The sequence below is a fragment of the Empidonax traillii genome, unplaced genomic scaffold, assembly GCF_003031625.1.
Source record: "Empidonax traillii isolate 1590-97213 ecotype Southwest subspecies unplaced genomic scaffold, ASM303162v1 scaffold4:size3804566, whole genome shotgun sequence".
Classification (NCBI taxonomy): Eukaryota; Metazoa; Chordata; class Aves; order Passeriformes; family Tyrannidae; genus Empidonax; species Empidonax traillii.
The window spans coordinates 1,746,250-1,772,033 of NW_020955197.1; the positions used below are offsets into that span (position 1 = coordinate 1,746,250).

The 25,784-nt window shown below is 37.5% G+C and overlaps 1 protein-coding gene across 6 annotated transcripts in view; it reads left to right on the plus strand.

The window, feature by feature from the left end:
* Positions 1–25,784, plus strand: part of ADGRV1 (adhesion G protein-coupled receptor V1) — a 251,512-nt gene that overhangs the window by 215,780 nt on the left and 9,948 nt on the right. The window lies entirely within an intron of this gene.

Below are 25,784 nucleotides of genomic sequence, written 5' to 3' on the forward strand. Positions count from 1 at the left end.
ATATAGTGTCATTTAACTATTCTATATGTTGACATATATTGGCTCTGCTTCCCTGATGGATATAGTCTTTTTTGTATTAGGATGAATTAATTATCCATTAATTTGGCTTCCGCCTTAATGATGGTTCCTAATATCTGGATGATAGTTCCTAATATCTGGGAAATAACTGTAGATGACAATGGGCCTGCAGAAGATAATGTAGCATCTCTATTCAAATTACATCAGTATTGATCTTCCACATCAAAAGGAGAAACCTGTTATTTTTGTTATTCCTAGCTCTAGAGAATCTGTAAAACCTCAAATGCAGGTCTGCAACTCCAGCTGAAACAGTAGTAAACAAAAACTTTGATTCCACCTATGAGGAGCTTGATAGCTTATACTCCATGTTTTAAAAACGTGTTTATCCTTAATAGGTCTTTTATGACATAAAATATAATAGGACACTATCCACTATCTTTTATAACTATTTACATGCTACTTCTTAGAGTATAAAGTTACTATACATTTAAAAGAAAAAGATAGCTTTTTAGTGTTGAGTAGCCTGAAAGAAATTAAAAAAAATAGAGTAGCTCTTGCACAGTACTAGAGTTTTTAAATTTGTTTGTTTGTCTTAGTAGATGATTGTCTTTAGTTCTTTGTAATCTCTATAAAATAAGTTAAAAAACATTTCCTGGAACACCCCCACATTTTAAATAACCGTGTCATATACATTGTTCTCCTCTTTTCAAGTTAGAATTTATCTAATCAGTTAACAAAAAACCTGACGTCTGGTTCAGGTGACCAGATGTGTAGCATGAAAGTTAAAATAGGGAAGGAACAAGGTGAAGTCTGTAAATTTCCTTATCTATGCTTTTAATAAACAACCAGATACAACTAATGAACTTATTTAGAAAAAATGTCAGTATACAAAGTGCTTGTGTTGAAGAAAATTGTGTATTACAAATACTGAAAAGATGAGTGGTTTGCTGTATGCAGGTGCAGCTTCATAAAGCTTTTTCAGACCGTATTTCCCCTCAGGAGGGGCTGGTCTCGGGGGACACATACTCCCTGCTGAGAATCATTCTGACTTGCAGGCTCTGCAGAGCCAGGTTTATCCATCCTGTGGACAATCATGTCCAGTGTCCTCTGAGGATTTAATCTCAGGCCGTCTGTTTGTGAAAGGAAATGGGGACTTAAGAGTGGATTACACATTTTCATAATAGTGTCAATAGAAACATCTCATTCCATGTCTTTATCAGCTCTCAGAATTCATAGTGATACAATTAGGTGTTTTTTTCTGCAGTGAAAGGTGGGTTTACCATTCATTGGTGGGCATTTCTGTCATACAACATGCCCAGTTTCATCTGGAAACCAATTCAGGGTTCATTAAAAGCTTTTCACAGAAACATGAAATAATTTACAAGAAGCAGAGACCTACTTCCCTGCTGCTCAGGAGCTACGGACTGTGTAACAAAGCAGAACGTGACCCATTAAAATGTGTTACATCTCCAAATGGGTTCAGTGCAGGAGACTGAAAGAACACTGAATGTTATCCATTGTATTTGTTTAGCCTTATGACATGCATTTCCTAGGAAATGCACTTGCTAGAAAAATCATCCGCTAAGGACAAATACTTTCCAAGCACTTCCTGCGGGAAATGATTCCCATCAGAGACAAGTTTATAGTATAAGCTATACTAGTGCATGCACGGGAAAGCAACCCTTTTCCTGTAATTTCAGGAATAAACATGCAAAGAGCTGTATGGGAGGGCAGTAATTGATTTACAAAATAAAAAGTACATTGAGACAAGCAAGAAAGGAAAATGATAAGAAGCATGTTTGGGATAGCTGATCTTGTGAGTTCCTTGGCAGTATGTTCCCAATTATCCTATCCACGTAGCATCTGCGTTGTAAAAACTTATTCCGTGCTCTCATGTGAAAAGCCTTGGCTCCTCATCATTTCACTTGCAAAACAGAGGGAAACCTTCTTTCTTAACATAGAATTGTCATCATGGATTTATTAACAAAATATTTATTTGCTGGGGTCAGGAGTGGAAGCGGAAGCTTCAGTCTTAAGTACTTCTGTCTGAAGGCTGGGATTTCACAAGCTGTTTTGCATGTGCTAGAGCTATCCCAGCAATCGACATGTTTTTCGTGCCATTAGGGGAGTGTTTCTGGTTTGTGCCGCTGTCGTCATCAGTGGCATGTTTGCATTCAGTGGATCCAAAGTTCAGGGCAGTGGGTGGATCTCATCCCATTGTTTGCAGAGGGGCAGAGATGAGGCTTCAGACCCTTTCTCGGGCTGTTCCCTCCAACTGACTTACTTAATGTAATCTTGATTTTTCTTTGGCTATGTTTCTACTGTGCTGCACACCCCAGTCCTCTATCTTTATAATTTAGGATGTATCTACACTGCAAACTACAAGGTTTCAAATATCCCATAGCTATTCCCGTCATGGTTTCCTGTACCTTGTGCTAACCACCACCACACTCTTACCTGAGCAATAAGTTAATTAATTTTTTTAGTGAGTACTTTTTAATAAAAACTTTGTTTCTATGAAATACTGAAATATGACCCATCAATAATATCAAAATTCTAAGCCATTTTATATCACAAGAAAAGTAAATTGTAACTGGGAGGTATCCAATTATTAACCACAGTATTTTTAAAAATCCAATGTATTGTTTTGAATGATGCAGATAAGGGTTAAATCTCTTTGCATGTTCTGTGTTTGAACACACCAGGATGACTCATGCCCACATAGTAAGCATCAATGTTACATGTGAAATACTTCTTCCCAAGAAACACAGAAAAAGTCTGGAAGTAAGAATTGATTGGTCGTTTTCCAAACTGGGCAAATGGACTGACTTGCCTAATACAAAATTTTGAAAAGTCAACTTATTTGTAGAGGATTACAGTAAGATGTAAAGATTCAAAAATCCAGATACATCAGGAATATCTAAAACGCCTCTGGTGGCTTTAACAAGAAATACAGGTGTACAGGTGCACATCCAAACCTGATATTTACTGGAGAAAATGTGAATCAAAAAACTTCATTAATTGAAATAGCAGGGGCAAACCAGAATGAGAGCAAAGGCTAGCTTGAGTAGAAAAAGAGGTGAAATATTGAAGAAAACTAGTAGATTTGTTGTCAAAACCCACAATACAGGAAATATAGGAATAGAATACTCTATTTAAGGAACAACTGAAAATAAATCAATACATCACACTTTTAGAAGAAGAAAAAAAAAGTTACAAAATACCACCTATTGTGATAGTAAGAAGAGAGTAAACAGTAAATTATTGCATTATGTTGTGCAGGGAAGAATATAAGCAAGAGTATACAGTTTATAAAGCTTATGCCAGCACCAGTTTCAAATGAAATAAGTCTTTTTTCCTAGAACATAGTATTTAACTCTGAGATGCAGTCAGGGGTCGCAGAGCAGGCCACTGCTATAAATAGGCTCACTTCCTGTTTCTTATGGCATCTTCCTAAAGCATCTGTTCTGATGAGTCAGAGATGGACTAGAAGATCCCATGCAATGGTAATCAAAACCACACAAAACTAAACAAAATCCAGTACTAGACAGAGATGAGATGGGAGTAAATGTGGTGGGTTGTAAAAGGCTGCTTACAGATTTTGTGAAAAGTGATTCTGCACTGCAGATAAGACAAATAAAATGCAACAAAGGCATTATAGTAATGCCAAGATAAGTTGAACTACAAGCAGAATATCAACAAAAGCACGTATGCTTGTTCAAGTAGCTATAGTCCAAGGAATACCAAACCTTCCTCTGTCAGCTGTGGGCATAAACCAAACAGTTAAACACAGCTCAAAGAATTCATGTACTGCCCCAGAAGCAAAATAAAATACACATCCAAAGCAAGCATTGCCTTTTGACATCTGTGCAGTAAAGCAGATTTTATGCTGTTTCTGGAGGTTTGAATTCTTTCCTGGAAGGAAAGACAACAGTATATTAAGTACCCTTAGTATATTAAGTACCATTTACTTGTCTAATAATTAAACAACAAAGGAGTAGAAAAAAAGTTATTTTTGCTAAAGTAGAAAACTCTGAAACATTGCTCAAGATGTACATTTTTTAAAAGTAAACATAACTAAAATAAATCAAATAAAGAAAGATTTTAACTTTCTGATATGTCACACTTTTTGACATCATCAGCTAAAATTCTGGGATGCAATCCTGGTTGGACAGTACGTTGGTGCACATTATACATACAAACATACAAAGCTGTCCGAGAGACTAGATTATTCAGTGAATCACAATGCATTGTTCAGTTTTATATCCTTTTCTCTATGTTTATGACTTCCTTCTTAAAAAAGAATGCTCAGTGTTCCTGGTTACCACCTGAAATATACTCTAACACATTTTTTCCTGTAATTATTTCTGAAATTATGATAGAAGATTCCATTTAACTATTCAAGTCCTTGCATAATGGACCCAAATTCAGTTTATAGCTGGAGACAAAACAAAGAAAAAAGTGTGCAGTGTCAGGTAAACATAGGAAGCACTGTTAGGATAGAACTAAATATCTCTTAAATATACAGGAAAAATTTATGTCAGAAGAGAGTAGCTTGTGTTTAAAGCTGTGTTTTTAGTGTTGAAATTATATAGAATAATGCATAATAAAACTTCAAATACTACACAGTGAAAGAGTGGACTGATGTTGGCTTTGTTTTATTGGATTTTCAACCAATTATTACTCAAAAACATTTAGACTTGTCAGTCAGTGACATAAAACAGAAAAATGTGACTAGAATGTGTTTTTTAAAAACACAAATATTTTAAGTCTTCCAGCACCTAGAAAGTTCCTTCAGCCATTCTCGAAGAACTTTACATTAAGAATATATTTCAGAAAAAATTGCTAAACACCAATTTCTTGAAGTAGAAGATGACAAAGCAGTTTTAACCATTCTCCTTCGATGGTACATGTAATGGCCAGAATTATGTAGTACATAACAAACAGGAAATGCAACTGTGGCATGTACTGCTGCAATCAGTGGAACTCTAGCCACAGAAAAGGACTTGTGATTAAGTGTGTTCTTTTCCTCTTTCACATCTGTCATTAAGAGTCAACTTCTCTTACTGTAGGGAATAAAATAATAACAAGTTGGTTTAGTATCTGTAATAAATTAGCTGCCTTTTATTTTACATTGCTCTTTGTGTCACTATAAATAGCTTTTCTTCTTTTTTTCTTTCTTTTTTTAAATAACCCAGGTGAAAGAAGTATTTTGGTATAATGATGTAAAATTGATCTCTTTTTTTTCCTTTAAATCCAGACTACTAAATTCTGTACCATTATTTTAAGACCATTAATTGGTGGGGCTGAAAGGGATTGATTCAAAAGTGCTTAAATACCTGGCCATGTGGTTGTTTTTGAAAAATTATGGTGACTGAGGATGAACATGATGGCAAGTAAAAGGATAGCAAATGTTAAGAAGGCAGAGTATAAGTTCAGGAAATTTGGGGCTGACTGTGTCAAGGAAAATGGAATTCATCTTGGAAATAAGGTAAAGCACATTCAGGCTGCGCCAGGGGGAATTTAGCCAACAGACTGAGTTATCATGTCTGTCCACTCATAGCTAATGAGGTCACACATTGAATACTCCATCCAGTTTTGGAGTCTCCATTTCACGAGACATGTGAAGAAACTGGTGAGGGTTCAGGGGAAGGTCCACAGTGGTCAGAGGCCTGGATAGAGCACATGTCCTTTTAACAGTGCCTGAAGGAACAGGCTTTAGTCTTTAGAAGGTTAATTTAGTCAGGTGAGGAGGACAGCAATGGAAAATATAATATCAGCATATAAATGTTTGGAAGGTAGTTAAAAAGTTACATTGTCATACTCTTCCACTTTCTTGATAGCGACAGGTAACTAAAGCAAGGGCACATGGCCACAAACTGTTGCATGGAATGTTCAGACTGGATATCAGGAAAAAAAATTCTCCAGAAGGAGGTATGGAACTGGACCTGTTTCCTAGAGATGTTTGGAATCTTCACTTTTGCAGGGTTTTGAAGTTCAGCTAGGCAAGGTCATACAGACCTGACCTTCTCAATTGACTGAATGGCCTCCCAAGGTCCCATCCAGCCAGTTTTCCTCTGGTTCTATGAGTTGATATGTGGCAAGTTTATTCTCAACCCATTCATTGTGATAGACAAACACCCCCATGGCACTGAGGTCAAGAGGTTCTAAAGAAGTACTGAATATTACAGAGCTAATGATAAACCTCCAAAACTTGGGAACTATATAGATGGGAAAGTTTAGATAAAACATTAGCCATCTTTGGAGCAGTGGATTTGGTTTCTCGTGTTTCAGCACTGCAGGGTGGTCTCTGTGCATATATGTCTTCCTGCTGAACATCATTATGTTATGGAGGCTGATCTGAATGTTTCTGCAAAATAAATGCATGTGAAGTTTTAGTGGCCTCTAGGAAAAGAACCATTCCCTTTTCTTCCACCCACACATTTCCTGCACAAGAACCCTCTATGTTGTACAAGCCTGATGTTTCACCAGTATGAGGAGGGTGTTTCCTCCTTTTCTTCATGATAAATACAGATGAAGCCCTGTTCAGAGAATTATAAAATTCATGTTAAAAAAAATAAAATGTTTTCCTTATTTTATATACTGCTTCAGTGGACTCCAAGCAACTACTGCAGAAAGAGTGAACAGCTTTATCTCTCACAGTTTCATTATTACTCAACATACATGCAAATTTAGCAGAAACTATGATAAGCTAAGATTTCATTCTGAAGTAACACTGAAGTAATTGGAATTCAGTAAAGATTGCCTTAATTGACCTTTTTTTCCCTACTATATGCAACGGAAAGATCTCTTTGTCTTTTATTTTACCCTTGATGTAGAATACGTTTTTAAACAGGTGTTACTTTTGGAACTTGTTTAGATTTTTGTAATGTTTTCCATCTGATAGGAGTTAAAGAACCATCACCCAGCCTTGATTTGTAGAAGACTTTTTGAGTTGGTAAGAGAAGAGGATTGAAAGGGGTATGAAATATGTGTACAAACTGGGAAAAATAAAGTCCAATCATTTTAGTCCTTACAGAATCAAATCACATGCCCCATATAGGATAGTGCATGAATGAACTTCTCTCATGGAGGTAAAATGGTTACTGCATACAGCAACCAGTGTGAGTTCAGAAGGAGTTCCAAACTTAAAAAAAAATGCAGGCCATTTAACAAGTTTTCTCAGTTGAAATATCTTGAGACCATCAGTGAAATTGGTCTTTGACAGCTTCTCCTAACAACGTTTTAAAAAAGCATTTGTGCTATTAATCTATATGTGCATAAACAATAAATGCTTATTTTCCAGTGGGGGCAGAGCACTTCTGTAAGTACAGTTGATAATCATTTTTCTGTCATGGGAATTAAGGAATTAGAAGCTATCCACACCAGGACAGTTATCCTAAAAGAAACTATTCAGTGGATTCTTTTCAGAAGTGCTTTCTTCTAAACAAGTGGTGGTGTGGGTTCTGTCAGATCACATCAGGACTAAAGAGGAGGCAGTTGCCAAAAGAAACAGTAACTCTTTAAAACAGTGGCATGATGTGGAAATAGTTTGCCTTTAAGTCAGAAGTGGTTTGGAATAGAATAAGCGAAGAATCCTTGATTAAGGCTGTGAGACTTCTATAAATCAGTAAAACCTTTTTGTGCCACAACATTGCTTCAGTTACATCTTCTATACTAAATGAATTTCGATTTTGACAACTAGAAGCCCATTAGTTAGATGTCAGTTTTGCAGTTAAAGATCAGATACTTAAAAGTAAATATATGGCTTGGATATAGTGAAGTTAACATACTAATCCAAGCCATTATCTGCTAACCTAGAAAAAAGAAATCTGTTCAACTCATGGGCAGGTATTTGAATACAGTTTTGCAACAAAATTGGAGGAGTAAATGGAAAAAATATCTTTAAAATAAAATGGGAAAAGTCTAAAAGACTAGTAATATTGCAGCTTGATACTAATCTTCACCTGAATTTTCATTACGAGCATGGCAGAAAAATGCTAATACAGTTTTTTGTTACACAGATTTAGGTATTACTGGTTATTCAGAGGACTGATGAAATCTACACAATTAAATGAGTTATTTTCGTCTGTGAAATGACTTAATAGGGATTATTTGTACAACACTAAGTGCAGAATTATGCACCAAGATGCTAATAGTGAAAGAGTTTCTGCTATAAGTTGGTAAGTTATGTATAAACAAGAAATAGAAACTGGGATGGGTGTTATTACTTTATCTCAGGACAAATGCAAATCGACAGTATAATAAAGGCCTGAAAGAAGCAGATGTGACGCTAACATTGTACCCAACAGCAACCTGAATGCCATTATAAAAGGTACTGGCGATGCATTATTTTGGATCTTCTGGACATTTCTGAGCCCATTCGTCCAAGAAATTAATTCTGTATATGGTAAGAATACAGGAAAAAACAGTACTAAGTGGTGATCGGGGATTTGGAAGTCTTATTTCAGAAGCCTGAAAGTATTTCACATGTTATCTATTATCTATTGTTGTCTGTGTGCATACTGACCTTTAAGCTGTATAAACACACTATATACACACACAGTGTATGATCACATCTTGCATGCAAAACAATGTGTGTGATTTTTTTTTAGAAACCTTGATCTGTTTTCAGAGTTTACTCTGAGTAAGAAGAACTCTTTGAGTTCCAACACCTCAGTTCTGTTCAGGTGGCAAAGTGGTGTGAGGGTACAGAGCATATTTCAAAGTTACATTCAGTTTGCCTGCAACTACTGGCACAGCAGTCTGACAGCTGAGATTTGTAAGGGCAAACAGTTAAACATCCAACCTGCTCTTAAGCACTGAGTGTGGCTGTGATCCCATACAGTCTTTGAGATTTTCGGTATTTCCTTCTGTTTAAAAAAGATCCATGAATTTAAGGAACGTGTTAACTGTACTGTTGTAAATTAATTTCAAAGTCAGTTTGTTTCAAAGTAAGTAAATGTAATGTTGCAAAGGCTTTCTTTTTGCATTGAATTTTGGTGATGGATTTTTTCCTCTAAAGGGAATGTGTCAACACTTAAATATGAGATCTGAATATAACTGTTTAGTAATAACTTTCTTAGGAAGCTTCCTAATGGATGTGAAGAGTGCAAATCATTTGGGTCTGGAAGGAGTTGAGCAACTGTGAAGGTGGAGCTAACCACAGTTGGATGAAAATTGCTAAATTATATTTTCTTTATTTTAAGCAAAATGTCAAGTATTGCTTTTTTGCCTTTGCCTTTACAAAGGTCAATTGGATTTAGAAAAAGCACCAAATCTACTTGGACTGTCAGCTGTTTAAAATCTGTTTGTTTAAATCTCCAGATATGTTGTTTTGCTGTTACAACAGAGTCGTGAAAAGTTTTAATGACAAAGATCCCAGTTGCAAAACTGGGAACCACGCTGACATTTTTTCTTTCTATATCCTCTCAAAGGAGATTGAGTGGAAGACTTAGTTTTGAGGGAGTATCATCTAATTTTCTGTATGTGGGTGTGTGCAAGTATGAGTAAGTAAAGGACATAATCTACTGAAGAACTTGCTAATGTGATTGTGCTTTCAAAAATGCGAAACAGTGAAGCAGGGTGACAATTGTGACACATCCTTCAATAGGCTCAGATACTCCACCTATCCAGTGGCATATTTTGAAATTTCCGTATTTCTTATGCCCCCATCACCCTCCGGGATTAATCTTTAAAGTTCCAGAAAAGAGAAAATTGGCATTTTAATATACATAGTGATTCTTTTTTTAGTGGAGCAGAGCTCTTGCAGGACATTTTTCTTATTCCTGGCTTCTGTAAGATAACAAGATAAGAGTGGTTCTCACCATGAAGACTGGTGCTTTCCTGTAAAGCTTTGTTATTTTCACACTACCTTTTTTGTAACCCACTATTATTAGCCAAGTAGGCCAACTTACGTGACAGAAATTTTTTGCTTCATAAAAGGTATATATAATTACAGATCTATTTTCAATTCTGTAGTTTCATTTTCTTCAGTGAACAGAAAAGGATTGGTCATGCTCCCCATCTGTAGGCATCTAATTTAATGCACTGATTTCCAAAGGCTTTTTATATGATCAGAATTTGTATCCACATTTCCACAGGGCCTTTGCTTTGCAGATAAGTACAGTATAGGTGACCTTCATGAAGACAAAAGTAGTATAGGAGGAAGTAAGGCCATGGAGTCATGATGAGATTTTTGGATCGCTTTAAGGTTTTTTTAAAAAAACAGTGTGGAAATAGTCTAAAAAGTCATTTATCCAAGATCTAGATGTGTGTGCTGAATTTTGTCTGAAGTTATTATCCCAGTCCCTTGAAAAATAATGTAACTGTCCTACTTTCTTTTGAAAACCAACTGAGAAAGTGTCCTTAGGGCAGCTGTTATAAAATTTTAGAAATATTTAAATTAATGAAAATTTTGATAGTTTTGCCTCTCAGAAAATATTTTTGTAGAAAGCTATATCTTACTCGGTGTATTTGGATAAACTTACAGAAATTTGAAAGCATGGATAATAAAAACTTGAGAAATTTTTAAGTTCATATGTTGTAAAGAAATTTCAAAGAATGCACAATTATTCATTTTCTGCTTATGCAAATCATTATGATAGGATACAATGATATAATATATGCAAAACTGAGGCTAAATTATTTTTATTTACTGTCTTTGTTCTGTAGTTTACCTGCAGCAGCATGAATTACCAGCCTGTCAATCTTCACATATGAGTATTATCATCTCATTATAGATGGCTGGAATAAAAGCATGGAAAGATAAGTGACTTCTATGGGGCCAGAGTATTTGCTAATATAGGAAGCAAACTTAATGGCTCCTACATTGCAGGTTTGTGCTTAGTTCATTAAAACCACATTACTACCAATCTCTCAGTCTGTATTGCCACAAGTGTGTTTTTTGAATGGATTATATTTTCTAAATGGAAGCCAAATTTAGTGCTACTGGAGCATTAAATCCCTGTAACAGTAGAAAGTGGAAGGAGCTTTGGGATAAATGATTATCAGGACAATCTAAATAAATACCCTCCTCTTCCTGGAAACATCTCTTTTTGGATTGCTTCAGATTGGATTGCCTCATTTCCATTGACAAAGAGCATTAGCACACATTGTTTAGCCACTTTGTTAACATAGTTTGGCTTAGTGTGTAAAAATGATTTATAATAGCTGAAATACCTAGCATGGAGGGGAAAAAAATAAGGCAATACTTAGCACCTAGTTACTTAACACCAAATGGTGTCAAACATATCTGGGAATGTTTTCTTTCACTGTACCAATACAAAACTGCACAAATAAAAGATGAATAAATAAAAACAAATAAATTCCAGGATCATATTTATAGCTTTCTGACAATAATGTGATTTCTGTGTGTGACTTGCATAGACTGAACCATCTAGTGCATGAAAAGATTATTTTTATTAACTTTGTTCACATAAAAGCCGTTATGCGGTATACTACAGCTTTTCAAAACACTGTTTAAGTAGGTGTTAAATAGTCCAGTAATTTTTTTAATAAAAAATAAGAATCAATCATCATGTCAATACTCAAAACTTCGTGTAGAGGATGGAAAAGGCATGCAGTTTAGGATTTAGGTGTGTTTTGTAGGATGCTTCATCCTATCCCACTGAGTATTCTCATCACCAGCACTGCTGAGCCAGAGGATCAAAAGGTAATTTCGTAGGCCTCTACTGCTGTCTTCATTCACTTGCTGACCCCAGAAAGGCAACCGGGAAACAATAATCCCAGGAAAAGAGAGAGGTGTAAGGTTACTGTATCCCCTTCTCTAAATGGCAAAATTAAATTTATACCATGTTCTATGAGATCCTTTCATTAGAATGCTGGGAAAAAAAAAATCTTGATTTCAATGTCCTAACAAGGTCTTTTCATTGAAAGTGAAGCTTTCCATTTATCACATTGCATAAATACTGAAAAAGTGTAAGGGTATTTATTTGTTTTCTTTACCAAAAAAAATGTCAGTGCATCTATAAAATAGGAGTGCTGGATTTTGGGGCTGTCATTTGAAATGCATCTGCTATATGATATGGCACAGATAATCTTCAACAGAGTCCCAGGTTGGACTTGGCTCCCAGCCAAGTGCCTGGATCACAGGGACAAAACCTTCCCCCTCCCTCTCTCACGGCAGACCAAAAAGATCACAAAAAAAATCAAAAGAACCCAAACCAAACTGAATTTCAAGTGAAACACATTTATATATATATATATAAATAGAATTACATACAATATAACACCCACAGGGAACCCCCCAAAAGGGAAAAGGGAAGGGAAAGGGAAAAGGGAAAAAGGATAAAAAGGGATAAAAAGCAAATACTTCCCTCAAGAGAACAGCGAACCACACCAAAGAACCGCTGGCACTGTCTGCCCCTCAAGGCCAAGTAGGCACACCAGGCCTCACTCCCTCGCCCGGGCAGAGAACCTTCGCCTTCAGTCTGCCGGAAGAAAGAGAGCGAGAGCTTCCTCTCCCTTCTTATTTATACTCTTGCTTACGTAAAAATCGTATGGAATACTGAGAACATGGCCTTGGTTCCTTGGTTACAACCTGGTCACCAAGGAAGGCCTAGACTCAAAACCACTACAAACAGACATGGGCCATAGTTCATCTGCTATGGAGCTGAGAGTGATATAACAGTGCCAACAGAGTAGCAGAGACAGGGAAAATAAGGGTTGAGGGGAAAAGCTCCCAAGCTTAGGCTCAGCAAATTTGCTGACCTTACTCTGCTACACCACTGCTGACCTGGCTCCTCCCTTAGTGCTCGGGTAATGACTCTAGGTACCCTCTTCCTTAGTGGCCTTTGGATTGGTCATGTTTTGGTTTGTGTTGTATTGTGGTTTGTATTAAAACTCTTCACTTTCATAGGTATGATTAAAATTTACGAAATAACAGGCACTTTGATAAGTGCTCTTTTGCACAAAATCTGTTAATGTCCAACAAGTTGAACTGTGGTTATCACAACAACCACTCCACAAATGCTGAACTCACTGCAAAATATAACAGCCAGGTCCATACCATATATTAATGATTTATTGATCCATTAGGAGCCATGAATAAATAGAACCTTGGAAGAGATTCTGTCAATCCTCTTAGAATTAGTAGTAATTAATGATTACTCCTGCTAAGAGCCCATTTGCCAAGTATAAAAATGCCTTTCATGGGTGACGTTCTTGCAGAGGCTATTGTATTACCAACAATTTTATGGGTTTGTTTTGGTTTTGTGGGGTATTTTTGTTCATTGGTTGTTGGCTTTTTTGAAGTAGCAACTTGCATACTGGATTTTATTACAGTATTTTCTTTGCATGTGGAAGCTGAAGTGTTATATGTGTGATACTAATATGTGAGATGAAATCATAATGTCTAATTCCTTCCCTGTTGCTATTGGCAAAGTTTGGAAAGATTGCTACTACCAGTACTTTTTTTTCCATTTTTCTGCTAGATTCCTTTAAAATGAAGGAATCGACTTTAGCCTTCATTCATTCAGTTTCTGCAGTGAGGTATCATATAACTAAATTATGACATAAAGTAAATACGTTTTTTGCCTTAATTTATATAGGTGTGATTTTCATTTTGTGTCTATACTTTTTAAGTATAGAGGAAAGAGACCTGTGTTAGCATCTTTGCAAAATTTGACTTCTAGTAATGAAATTTTGTATATAATTTTACATTTGGTTTTGCATCTAGTAATTCGTTGCACATGAACCTTAACCTAATGCAGTGAGTTCAGTTACAAGTAACTGAATGCATATGCTTTGATCTGTATCTAAATTCAGAGGTAGATCTTAACAAAACCCTCACAGGTTGTAGTAGATTTGAAAGACACCTAAGGAGAAACATGAAGTGACTGTGAGCTATGTGGAGAAATAAGCTGTGGTTTTACACAGAGAGGGCTTGGAGAAACTGGCTTATATGGGTTCAGGGGTGTTATTATGTTACATTACACTAAAGTGTTCTGAGTGAGCCTGCACCAAGAACCACTGTCCTGGTGCTGGTGGTGGGGACTCTGTGCCCAATGTAGGAGCAGAGAAAGCAGAAGCCTGCTCAGGTTTTTAACAATTCCCACTTCCCTCACTGGAATGGGATGGGGAACATCACCCTGTGGATTACTGCATTCATGAAATTATATGAATTACTGTAATTATTAATTACATAAAATGACACTGCCACGCCAGGCTATGAGACGTCCAGTACTTGCCCATATATGGGTTTTATATAGCGTTATGTTTGATCTACTTGACATAAAATTGCTTCATAATCCACCTGCCTGGCACAGTTTCCCTGTCTCACTTCAGAATTTCTAACTAGTTCCCCAGGAAATTGCTTTGACATCTTACAGGGCTTTTCATTACTTACTTATCTGCCCATCTTCACAATTAACTTCTTCAAGGAGCCAAGATGCTTCTGTGAACACCTGAGCATGCACAGTCTGGAGCTGGAAACCTAGTTAGGTCAGCATTCCCCATCTGGTCTGACCTGTAAGTACCTCCAGGCTTGTGGACCTCACCTCTGCATGCTGGCCCTGCTCTTCAGGGAGAGCCAGCGCTGCCTGGGATCATGTGGATGAGCAAGGCTGGAGATCTTTCTCCCAGCTGACTGGTGGAGGGAAAATCACACAGCTGCTCTTCTGCCACTAGGAACGGGAAAGTGAAAAGGAAGTAAAAAAGCACCAGAGTAAAATGAAAGAAAAAAACCCTAAAGTGCTTCTTCCAGCCATGCATTTTCCTCTTGACTCCCTATGCAGCTCTGGAGCTGGCAGCTGTCTGTATTTGTTTGCACTGGACTTGCCGTGCAGCCCAGGCAGCTCTGTCAAACACTTTGAGTGGTTTTGCAATGAGAAAACATGATCCTGCAGAGCCAGCAGTTATTGCCATACAAGGGTGCTGTAAAAGAATAGAAGTGATATGGAGCCCTGACACAAAGTGGGAAACCTCAAAAGGACATATATTCCATGCTAAGTAATAGGAAAAATCTATGCTAAAATAAAAAACACACAACAGCTGAGAAGTTTATTGCTTTGAAAAATGGGTGAAAGTCTATTCTTCAACAGCTCCTGTCATTTTTAGCTCTGAAGAAATGCTCCACAGATAACAGGAACGGGTCACAGAGCAGGTCGTATCCAAATCCTTCTGTTTAGTGCTGCAAACATGTCTTAGGTCACTTCTGGCATTAATCCATCGGAGAGAATTTCCAAGAAGGAAAGTAACTTTTTGTTTATCAAGTACAAGAAGAGCCAACAGTTTTAATATGCATTTCATGACTTACAGTATCTATTGCTGAATATGGGTAGAGCTGCATTACTGCAAAGTTCAATAAACACACCAAAGCATGGATTTCAAATGTTCCAATTGCTTACTTTTGAAATACATATTTAAATCTAGATATCCTTTGGTGATACATTGGTATGCACTGACATACAATTTAGAGTTTTATTAGGAGAATAAAGAACTAAACACTATATACAGTATAAAATATTTTAATTATATATATTGAGTTATATAGGCCAGAAGTCTCTAAAATGTTGTTCTTGTCTCACAGTCTGAGACAAGACAGAGTCAGAGGGAAGTTCTTGTCTCTGCAGAGTCTATGTGAGTCTATTCAGAAAGCCCTGATAGAAATTGTTGTGCCATTGATTTTTTCTGTTAAGAAAAAAAAAAAATTGTAACCCACAAATGGAAATTCTAGAAAGCTTCAGATCTTACCCCACCTGGAGTAATGCCTGCAGTTCTGATGCCTCCAGCATACGGACATGGAACTCTTGGAGTAAGCCTAGAGGAGGCAACGAGGTTGATAAGAGGACTGGAGTACCTCCACTGTGAAGGAGACAAACTAAGAGAGGTGTAGCTGTTCAGCCCAGAAGGCTGTATGGAGCCTTCATAGCAAACTTCCAGTATCTGAAGGGGGCCTATAGGGAAGGCAGAGAGGGACTCTTCATAGGGGACTGTAGAGACAGGACAAGGAATAGTGGTACAAATTGAAAGAGGGGAAATTTAGGTCACATATTAGGAAGAAATTTTTCACTGGAAGAGTGGTGAGACACTATCAGGTTGTCCAGGGAGGTTGTGGATGACCCAGCCCTGGCAGTGTTCCAGGCCAGGTTGGATAAGGCCTTGAGCAACCTGGTGTAGTGGGAAGTATCCCTCCTGACGGCAGGGGGCGTTGGGGTTAGATGATATTTAAAGTCCATTCCAACCTCTTAACATTCTATCATTCTACCATTCTATGATCAAATCCATATTTAATATGAGTTTGTTTTTTATTTTACTCTGAGGAACACTCCCTATGGAAAGATATCTCAAGTACTCTCTTGAGGTACTCCCTATTCTCTCCTTGCACAAACTGGGAGCAAGGAGGAGCAGAGGAAAATCAGCTCATTATCTCAAGCCAGAAAGTGTGTGATTTAGATGACAGAGCCAAATTATATTTCCATGTACTCTGTTCACCTGCTTGTCAGATATGGTAGAACATCTAGTCTTTCTCTTTATTTTTATTTATTTATTTTTATTTATGTTTCCCTTTCTTGAGAAGTATACCTATCCAAAACAGTTTTAGCTTCCTGCTTTATAAATAAAATGTGTTCTGCTGTCCCTGGAGCTGTGGAAAGGCAATAAATATCTATAGTAATTTTCATTAAAATCAAGGGAAGCAGGAAGTGTAAACTGCTGACAGTTCCTGTGAATATCCCTTAATAGCAAAGCCTGCTATACAAGACCTCTACTTCTGAGATAATCAGTTATCTGGTAAAATTGCTTCTTGTAGTAATTTACCCATCTGTTATTCTGGATGTAAAATGCGCAAAAAATCATTCTAAGGTATTTCCTGGAGTCAGTTTTAACTAAGGGGTGGTTGAAGATGGTGAGACTTTAGTTCCTTACAGCACTGTGTGTCTGTATCTCTCTAACTTGCTGCAGAATCCCCAAAAGGATTTCCCAAATAGTCAGAGAATGCTGGATTGTATAAACACCTTATTTCCACCAGTCTTGTCCTAAAACACCCAAGCAGCTGATGGGAAAAATAATCATATCAGTTATTCACAACCCTTCAGTTCTATCCAAGACAGAGTTTTTTGAAAGTTCCTTGCATTTATGGCTTCTGAAGTTTCACAGTTCATGTTACAATTTTTTATGGCACTACAGTGAAATAAATACAGCTTATTAAATAATCTATCTGATTTCTCTGTCAGACATCACATAGTAACAAGAAATATAGAGATAATAGTAAGCATAAGAAAGATTATGACACTGAAAAAATTCTTAAAGGATGAAAAATGTTATTATAACAATAACTTCTAGCTGCATTTAACTCTTTGAGATTTTCTGTAGTAGCGTAGTTCAGCAATAAACACAAAGTTAGCTTCTCTCTTTTGACTCTTCCTGTCCACCAATGCCTACTTTAATTTCCCAGCTTCTTTTATCTCTGTGTATTTGGCATTAATACATATAGGACAGAAATTACTGCTTTAACAAAAAGTAGCAATAAAAAAATAATGACTTTTGTTATGGGAAGGTTGGCCTCTGTACAGTGATGCTGATGTGTATGGTCTCTGAATGTATTTTTTTCAATTCCTTCCTTCCTCTTGAGCTTTCAACTTGCTTTCAAGTATAACTAGAGAATTATTTGGTCTGTGGCTGTTAGTCAGGGATTCTCTTGAACTAGGGGCAGAGGTGGCAAAGGCTTTATTCATCCACCTTCTCTCTTTGAGAAGGAAATAAAAGCAGTAGGAGGCTTAGATTGTAAGGTGTACACTAAAATGTAGGATTTACTGTGAAAAGCAAGTATGAGAGTAAATGTCCGAAAAACTTTGTGAAGCATGTGCAAATTCATGACCTCTGATATTTCTAGGTCTTTACAGACAATGCATTTGAAAAATACCTGAGGAATAACCTTATTGTGTTTGGTCTTTGTGTTTATTCTTTTCTAGTATAAGGTTCATCAGTCTGTTTTTCATGGTATGTGATCTGGTTGCTTTCTCCTACCAGTAGCAAAAAGCACAAGAAGAACCTCATGCAAAGAGAAACTCAAGGGATGCTGTCTCCAGTTCCTGTTGCCTGTGCAGGAAAGAAAAACAAAACAAAAAAAAAGGCAAAGGGGAAAAAATCCATGGGCCAACAAATGGGGCAGAGATGGAGAACAATAGGGTGTTAGTTTGCTTTGTCTGCTAATGGCTTTTCTTACTTCCTGCCATCACATGTGGCTGGTGAGATTTGCTGAATCTGACAGAGGTCTGTAATGAGGGGCTGCAGCCAGAGCTGTTGGGGGAGAAATGGAAGCTGTCTCTGCATGCTGTCTCTGCAATGTAGATATCTCTACTAACACCTGTTCTAGTGTTAGTACCTTTGGTCTCGAACTCAGTATTTCCTTCTTCCTCAGCTAAGCTGAAATACAAATATAGGATTTTCTTGATATTTCTGGGATGGCTGCGTTGGAAGGAAGTGACAGAATCTTATTCTAGCCCAATCTGCACATCTGGCAAGTTCAGCTAAGCGTCTGCATTTTCAGTACATCTTCAAGCTGAACACCTCTCTTTTAAAATTTGATTCTGTGCTCTTAAAACAACAACAACCAAGCAAAAAAAGAGCCACTCCCTACCCCCCCCCCAAAAAAAAAATACCCCCCCAAAACCTTTTTCCACCACTGACCTGACAGTGCTGGAAAAAAAAAAAAAGAAGTACAAATAGTTGTGTGGGAGTAGCTACAAGTGTGCTGAGTGCTATGCAAAATATTTTTAGTGATTCTTGAGTATCCAAGCAAATCTGGTTTTTAAATCTGTGCCAAAGTGTGTGAACTTTTCAGGTAGCCTTAGCCAAGTTTAGACTAAATCTGAGCTGAGTGCAGTTTGCCAAAAAGGAATTTATGGCTTTGGCTTTGGGTAGAAGTTGAAAGATTCAGCATGGTGTTGGCATAGCTGGTTCTCCATAAAGAGAAACTTGGCAGTTTAGACTGAAGTTTCCTGTGTTATATTAATATTAGGAAAACTTACTCATAAAGCGGAAAGCACAGTATTTTTTTTTCATTATTACAGAATATATCTGTAACTTGTAATCTGTGCAATTAAAACTTTACTAAAAAAAAAAAAGGCACTAAAAATAGCTATATTTCAGAGAAAATCTGAAAATTCATTCTTAATGAATTTTTATATATATATGAATAATCTATATATATAAATAATATATATATTAATAATATATATGGATTAATACTTTTCTTCGTTCCATTTTTTATGGTTGCTTCTGTGCATGTATGTGGTGGCAGCTGACTGATTCAACAAGTGTTACCTGTCAAGATGCTATGAGTTTTGCAGTTCTCAATTACATTTATTTTCCTCAATCACATTTATTTTGATGTGAATTTTTAAGTCTTCAGCTGTAACTGTCACAAGTCTTTTCCTGCAGAGCAGAATGGGGAATAAATACCTCAGGAAGCAAAGTGCAGATAGGCAGTGAATGTTCCCAGTAGAAACCATGATAAGATAAATTTTAGGACTGGTAAGAATTACAGTGGCTTCATGAAAACTGGTGTTTAACGGCAAATAAACAGGCAAACCCTTGATGATACACAGCAGGTCCAAAGTTGACTTACTAAGTGTAATCACCAGTTGGCAGAGTTGCACTGCTAAGGACAGGGTTTTACAACAGTCACTTTGAATGCTAAGAAGAAGAATTAGATTTAAACAGAAAAGTCTGATTTATATATCAAAGGTTAATATAGTTGGAGAGCCGTGAGTGGGAAATGTTAAGCAATGGCTAAAGATACTGTATCCCATGAGTAAGAGGATACTTCTGATATAACAATAAAAAGATCTTCAAGCTATTCTCAAAATAAAACATGGTTGAAGAAGAAACAGCAGCAGATCATCATCATGGCTAGGCTTTGCAAATGAAGACTTGGGAAGGGCTCTACCCACGCTTGCTACAAGTGCACTGATGGCTAAAAAGGCCAGTGTGAGGTAGACAAGTCCGGTTGCAGAAGGCGCAGTCTGGTTGCAAAAGGCACACAACAGAAGATACAGCAAAATAAAATGTACATTAAAGACTGCTTTTAGATATCTAAACATGCACAAAAATGCCATGTCTGCAACTTATTATAATTATCTCTTAAAACAAGGAAGGAAAGGAAGCAGAAAAGAAAGGAAAACTTTCCTTGCAGAAGGATACAGAATTATAGATTTTGTGTTTGCCACATGGTTCACATTATTAATACTATTACATTATGAATATTCATTTCCATGGCTAACCCAAAAATTATTAGGAAAATGACATTATCCAACATATATCACGCATTGTAGAATGGCCCTGATCATGATTTCTTTGATATGATTTCTTTAATTTTGTGAGTAATTTTTTGCTGTGCAGATACTAGCTTTGGAATGTGGTGAAAATTGTCTGAATTAATCAGACTGGTAGTTTTCCCAAAAGGGTGCTTGTTGTGTAAAAAAACTACATAACAAAAGGGAAACCCACAGCAGAGAAACCGTGGCCATCGACTGCAGCCCAGGAAGAACAGCCTGACTGTTAAACTGACAAGCAAAAGACTTCCTAGCACTGGTTGCCAAGAGTAAATTAGTGTAGTAGACAGAGAATAAGATGAAATCAAACCCTTAGAAAATTAAAAAACCTGAAGTGAAACTAACCAAAGCATAAACCAGCATGTAGAAATTACTTTGTAGATGTAGACAAATGTAGACAATCTCAAAAGCTGATCCACGTATAGACGACTCATCTGTTGTCAGAGGCACCTGGTTTTGGTGAATTTTGGGGGTTTGTTTAGTCACTTGGCACTAATGAAGGTGTAACTGTAAAAATAATAGTGATTTTGTAGCCACAGTGACCTAAGGATCAGGATGAACCATTTCTGGTAATGGAGGTCTTTCTGTGGTCTAACCCAAGATGCCAACTTTCTTCAGAGGCCTTGGTTTCACTTAAAATATTCTCCTTTGTAAAAACAACTTTTAATGCTCACTCACTCATGGCTAGGCTTCGCGAATGAAGATTTGAGAGGGGCTCTACCCACGCTTGCTACAAGTGCGCTGATGGCTGAAAAGGTCAATGCGAGATAGACAAGTCCGGTTGGAGAAGGTGCAGCAGAAAGACTCCCCAGGTGATACCAACGAGACGTGATTCTTTCTGCGTTGTCTTTTCTCCTCAAGAGTGATCCTGCATGTGTTCTCAAAAGCAGCAGCAGCGTTATAGATGGTGTGTCTCCAGGCCTCCCAGTTGGACGCCAGGGTAGACCAATGGTGGTGATCAATACGGCCAAGGCTGAGGGATTGTTTCAGGCAGTCCTTGTATCTCCTCTTCGGGCCTCCTCTCTTGCGACAGCCCGTGGCAAGTTCCCCATAAAGCACGATCTTAGGGAGGCAATGGTCCTGCATCCTGGAGACGTGCCCTGCCCAACGCAGCTGAGTTCTCAGCAGCATGGCCTCAATGCTCGTGACTGCTGCCTGTTCAAGGGCAGATGTGTTGGTCACATAGTCAGTCCAGTGGATGTTTAGGATTGTACGGAGGCAGCGCTGATGGAAGCATTCTAAGAGACGCAAGTGGTGCCGGTAAATGACCCATGATTCAGACCCATATAAAAGAGTAGACAGTACAATGGCTCTGTAAACACTGATCTTAGTACTTTTCTTCAAGTGTTTGTTTTGCCACACTCTTTTATGGAGTTTACTAAAAGCTCTGTACGCCTTTGCTAACCTGTTGTCTATTTCTGCATCAATCTTACTGTCTGAGGAGATGATGCTTCCCAGGTAATTAAACTGCTGGACTGATTTGAGCTCTGTTTCACCAATGGTGATATGGGGATGATGGGAGACTTCCTGAGGTGCAGGCTGATATAAAAATTCTGTCTTCTTCAAGCTGACTTCCAGCCCAAAAAGCTCAGCAGCCTCTGCAAAGCCACAGCACACAATTTTGTTAGTGCTGATACATACCCTGAAGCAGGTTGAGGAATTGTTAAAGTAGAGTGTAGAAATTACTTTTCTTCCCCAAAGCTCTTTTTAGGATACTTTAGTTCTATGTACAGAAATACCATTCCTCTAAAACAGATGACATTATCCTAATCCACTTATCCTTGGAAAAATAGGTTTTGCAATTTCAGGGTGGAGTATCTCAGACATGGTTAAAATACTTGTGGGAAAAGTACGATGTGTATTAGTTTAAAAAAAAAAATCTAATGCCTTGGTGTGATTGTCTTTATTATATCAATAATAAAATCACGGGATACAGTAGGCATCTTGTTTTTCTCTATATATGTAAAAAGGAGATCATGAAGAGATTTGTTGATTGCCTACAGTCTGTTGTATCCTTTCTCATTGCTATTCACACAATAATTTTCAAATTTAAACATACGGTAGCATGAGCACAGTGAGTTGGAACACGCAGAGTTAGAGGACAAAGAAACAGAGATGCTTTGAGTGTGAAATGTGCAGTGAAGATTTTCCATGGATCAGTCCTCCAGGTCTGCATGGGATCTTATTAAATAAAAAGTAACCTGTCCTTTATTGACAGCTGTGGAAGTCAATTTACTAGTTTCCTACAGTGTCACTCAGAATAAATAAATCAAGCTGTTGCGTAGGAGAATCCCCCTCACATCATGTACCAGGAAATATTTCCCTTCTTCTTCTTTAGAGAAATTTCCACAGTCTCTTTGGGCAATTTGTTGCAATGTTTAATTACCCCCACATTAAATATGATTTCTTTATATCCAGTTGGAATATCTCTGTTTCATCTTAAGACCTCTGTCTCTCTTTCTCCTGCCATGGTCCTCTGCCTTCTTCATAAGTACCTCTTGTGATGTGAACTATCAGGCATAACCTAGGGCAACAGAGATGCTGTTCCCACCTCACTGGCCAAAAAGGTCCCAGTGGGCTTTTGCACATGAGCTTTCTTTAAGACAGCTGTAGCTGTGGTTTATGTGGATAATTATTTCCCTGACAAAAGAGCAGATGTGTAGGCCAGCTTGCTGAGATGAAATAGTAAGAGCTTAATTGTTTTCCATCAGCATGTATTAGTAAAATAACCAGCATCCTTTAAAGACACTCTCTTGCAAACATTTTTCAGGCAGGCACCAGAGGAATGGTAAGTTGCCTGTCTATGTTCCCGACTTTGGGACAAACTTACTGTCTTGAAGTAGTTATTGCCTTCCTCTATGGGAAATACATTAGTAACACTATTTGCTCTTATCTTTTACTGTGATGTTGCACTAATAATACTATGATAATTGAACCATAAATGAAATGGGTTTAAATGTTTTGTAAGTCGCTCTGTCGGCCCACTGCACAGAATTTATGTAGTATTACCATTAATCCCCCAGAGTCCTAGATCTTTAGCTTACTTGTTCAGTCTGCTTCTATGGAGCCCAGGTCAAGCTATTAGGTTTTCAATCAGTCATTTCATTCTGAGACCCAAGAGTTTCTCATGGTCTCCCAGTATGTGCTTTTGAGCTGAGGAGAATGGCTCTCAATTTTACATGCAACAGCAGAGCAAACTGTCACTGGGCTGAGATTTTAGAGTTTGGGTTTTGGGGTTATACTGGGATTTTTTGATGAAATCTTCTTAGATTTCTTTATTCTAAGAATAAGAAATAATATTTGCCAAAATTTTGACTGAGGTGCCATTGTTATGGCATTGTTGTGTGTTACTAATATCCATACCTGGACCAACCTCCTTTCAATCCTTTTGGAGTGTGCAGGTTTCCAGCAGACCTGTCAGCAGAAATTGACTGCTTCTGTATTTCATACTTGATCCAACCATCAAGGACAACATTTATGTGTCTGAAAAAGTACAGTGGTTCCAAACTGGCCAGAGGTGTTTATATATTAAAAACAGAGAAACATATGTTACAATGCCAACAACCTTATTTTTGTAGTGATTTATGACTATTTTTACAGTGTTTAAGGTTGAAGTGAAAAAAGAACATTTTGAGTGTCAAAAGTGCGATGAAGGATTGTTCAGTTCTCATACTGGTGCTTTTGAAAAAACCCACTGAAACTGTGTAAGCTGTGGTTGCACTGATACAACCTGAGTGTCTGCATCCTGCCTGTGATCTTTCAGATTGAACAGCCTGGGAGCTGCTGGTGCAAAAATAAATATAAATCAGTACAATATAATCCATGGTATCTTCATCTATATGGTCACTGGAACTTAGTACTGTTTGGGCAGGACTATCTGCCTTGTTTTGACTTACTAAAATTCTGGTTTGGTGGTTTCTAAGATGCAGAGTTGTCACAATAAGACCACGAAACCCTTTTGATACTTCAAACAAAACCACACTGACAGTACAAAGGAACTCACCTCTTCAGAGCATTATCCTCTTGAGACTCTACATTTCAATAAGAATATAGGTCAAAAGTTCCACTCTTTTTTCCAGCCAAGCAAGAAATTTTCTGCCCAGCAGCAATTCCTGTGTACATGTATTGCCTACCTAGGAGCGTTGTGTTTTTTTAGGTATAAGGTTCTGTTTGCAAGACATTGCTGTAACATTTTGCAAGACTGGAAGAAGAAAAGCAAAATTTCATTTCTGTTATCTGTCTCAGCCTGTGACTCCTCCTGTCCTTAAGCAGTCAAATAGCCTCTTTGAGTCCATGTGCTCATTATGGAAGGACCCAGAGGAGCTGTTTCATCACGCATCTGCAGAGTTAAAACAGGACACCAGGCTGAGTTAAGGAAATAATTGTGGCACTTTGCTAATGTTCATTTGTTTTAGAAGAGTGAGTGTCTACACTTGAGGCTGCACAGGAAAGTGACTTCTCATGGACCTTGTATGCCAATGCCTTATGTCCCTGCAATTTCAAAAGACAAAGCTGTGCAGCATTTTCAGCTAATGGGTTTTCTTGAAAAGCACAAAACCACTTGAAATCTGTGTGCAGCTTTTGTAGCTAGGTCCTCAGAGACTGAACTGCCAGAGGCTACTCTGAATTCCGTGTCGTCACTGTTATCTGTTCTTCTTAAGGTTTTCATTCTCTTCACATCCATTAAACAAATTAAAATAAATCCATTTGCCAGTCCCATTATGCTTGACCTACATCAGAGTCCTTGGATTTGTTTATGGAATGAAAAGACATTTTGGTTCCTTTTTAGTGTCTTTTAAGTGCAACATGTGTTTGCATCAGTTTTTTGGAATGTATTTACTTACATGTATCACAAAGAAATTTCCTCTCGGTGAACTGCTCTGAGTCCTCATGACAAATAAACAGTAATCTGGAAAAGTGGAAAAATACTTTCTCAAAATAATTGTTTTTAACACTTTTCTGTGGTGGTTTGCTGTTAGAAAATTTCACACACAGAGCCTAAATGGCTTTATAGCAGCTGTAGGAGGGTTTTCCAGAGTTTGACCAGCTGAGACCAAAATCCCATTGAATCCCATTAACTTCTGTTATGTGTCAGTTGGGACCAGATGGTTTTGACATATAGTTTTAGCAATAGAAATTATTAGTCTGTGTATTGTGAAGTGGTATTGCCTGGAAATGAGCATATATCTTGGGTATTTGCCATCTCCAAGTATTTTCAAAATTCCTTCCATTAGGAATTCACAAATATAATTATATGAAACTCCTTATAATCCCAGTTAGTGATTTCATGCCAATGGATACCTTTAAAATTAATTGTTCTGTTTAGCACAATTGGTTTCAGGGGTCTAGAGGACAATGTGAAATACCAAAACCATTGCAAATCTAATTTTATTGCAGGAATTGATAAGAATCCAGAAGTCTTCTTTCTGTTACTCTTTTGGTAGCTCATTCTTTATTAATTATTGAAGT